The sequence below is a fragment of the Vipera ursinii genome (genome assembly GCF_947247035.1).
Source record: "Vipera ursinii genome assembly, chromosome: Z".
Taxonomy (NCBI): Eukaryota; Metazoa; Chordata; class Lepidosauria; order Squamata; family Viperidae; genus Vipera; species Vipera ursinii.
Genome location: NC_139517.1, coordinates 44,044,671 through 44,046,594, shown reverse-complemented (window position 1 = coordinate 44,046,594; position 1,924 = coordinate 44,044,671). Strand labels below are relative to the sequence as shown.

The window sequence follows — 1,924 nt, the reverse complement described above, 5'->3', positions numbered from 1 at the left end:
GGTCTCCGTCAAGAGTTCTGATATCTTCACAGCTGCAGTCTAATAGCTACATGACAACAGACTTCACTAGAACCAAACTATATATAGCAATGAATTAACAATTCATGCTTTAGGATTTACTGCCTTCTACATATCGGCAGAAAGTACTATTAAAATGCTAGGTACAAGGAACCTACATTTTAAACCGGTTCTGTCAGTTTGTTTTAACAAAAAAGTTTACTTAATTCTACCAAGATACAAAACATAAGGCTGTAAGTAACTAATAGTTGTATTTAGGCTATTACAGTGCAGATAATCCTCAAGGCCACATACACACTGTTTCACTGCTGCTTGCATTCTGCTGGGTTTTGATCCTTCTTTGGATCATAATCTGGATCATTTTCTTCATCTGCTTCTTCCTCCCCTTCCTCATCATCAGCTTCCTCACCTTCTTCATCATAATCATCATCATCATCTTCAATGGCTTCTCCTGTAAAATACAATACTGATCGTGGAACTATGCGCTCCCGTAGAAAATGGCCAATTTCAAAATCAGCTGCAAGAATTGCTTCAGCATCATCATCCAAGTCTCCACTTTCAGGAACTTCTGGAGGACTGAAAAAATTGAAGAAGGAATCGTTGGAAACTGTTTTTGTCACTGTTCTAACTGTTCTACGCCCCTTGTGCTTTTGTTTCTTCTTTATAGTTTTCAAAGTAACATTTTCCCCCTTTTTCCAGTCTATTTGGCACCCTGTGCAACCCATAATTTCTGGTCCATCGAAGGAGAAAGGATCAGAATCATCAGGTTCTGACCTCATTCTGTATGTTTTTGTTACTACTTCATTTGTGAAAAATTCATTAGGTTCAAAGTGGAATTCTAAAGTAAAAGTCATAGGTTCTCCAGCTTCTGAAAACTTCACTTTAATATCTTTTAAATGCTTCAGGATAGGTTCATCATGTTCCTGAACCATATCACTGAGTAAATCGACATTCTTGAATACCGTCAGCCAAAATTCAGGAATTCCTTTAGGATCATGTTTTTCTTGATCTTTTTTCTCCTCTTCAACCTTGGCCTTCTCTTTCATTTCTGAAATTTCTTCTTCTGTGTCTGTTTTCCATTCACATTCTTCTTCAGTAGGTTCATAAACAGCATTGATTATTTCACTTCTCTTGTCAAATAAGGGCTGATAAACTTCTTCATAAAACTTTGCTTCTATCTTTGCACAGTTAACTTGAAGATTCTTGAGTGCATTTACTCATCTCTTAACTACTTTAGGCAAGCTTTCTATATATCCTGTAGGCGTTCCCACCAAGCCATCAAGCCTTTCCTGGAGGGCTGCAAGAATCTGAGGATTCTGCATCATTTGTACAGTTAGTTGGCATGCTTTACTGTTAGCATCCTCACCAGATTCTTCTTCTTCTACTTCTTCAACGTCTTCCATATCTTGCGGGTCAAGCTCAGCCTGTTCTTTATTGTCAATGTCTGCCATATTTCCAGACCTCAGCAAACCTCTGCGTGAGGCCGGGTCTCACAGTGACTCAGGATTGAGGAAGAAGCGTCTCGCAGCCGCCGGTTTTTTTTTATAGTTTGTCGTCTTCCTTTTCCCACTCTAAGACTCAGCTAATTTTTGCCTACGTGTTTATCTTACTGTTATGTAGTGAGTTCATTGGAAGCAGGAAGCGAGACGAGAGGTTGAAAACAGGAACATTGCTTTATTGAGGCAAACAGGAACAGAACTGAGTCAGAGGCTTCTGCGCAGCTACTTATACGGTTGGCCACTAGGTGGCAGCCAATAGGTTTAAAGGAACCCATTGCCACCCCAAATCATCCAATGAGCTTCTTGGAGACTGCATGTCTGGTTAGCCAGCAACCATTATGCAGACAACTCAATTGAGCAACCTTAAGCAGCATTCAAAAGACACGTGAAAGCAGTTCAAGTAAAAT

At 39.7% G+C, this 1,924-nt stretch overlaps 1 pseudogene across 1 annotated transcript; it reads right to left on the bottom strand.

The window, feature by feature from the left end:
- Positions 1-201: 201 nt before the first annotated feature.
- On the bottom strand, positions 202-1,541 carry LOC310648416 (nucleosome assembly protein 1-like 1; annotated as a pseudogene). The gene has a single exon. The product of its transcript is annotated as a nucleosome assembly protein 1-like 1 (transcript).
- Between the last annotated feature and the right edge of the window lie 383 nt (positions 1,542-1,924).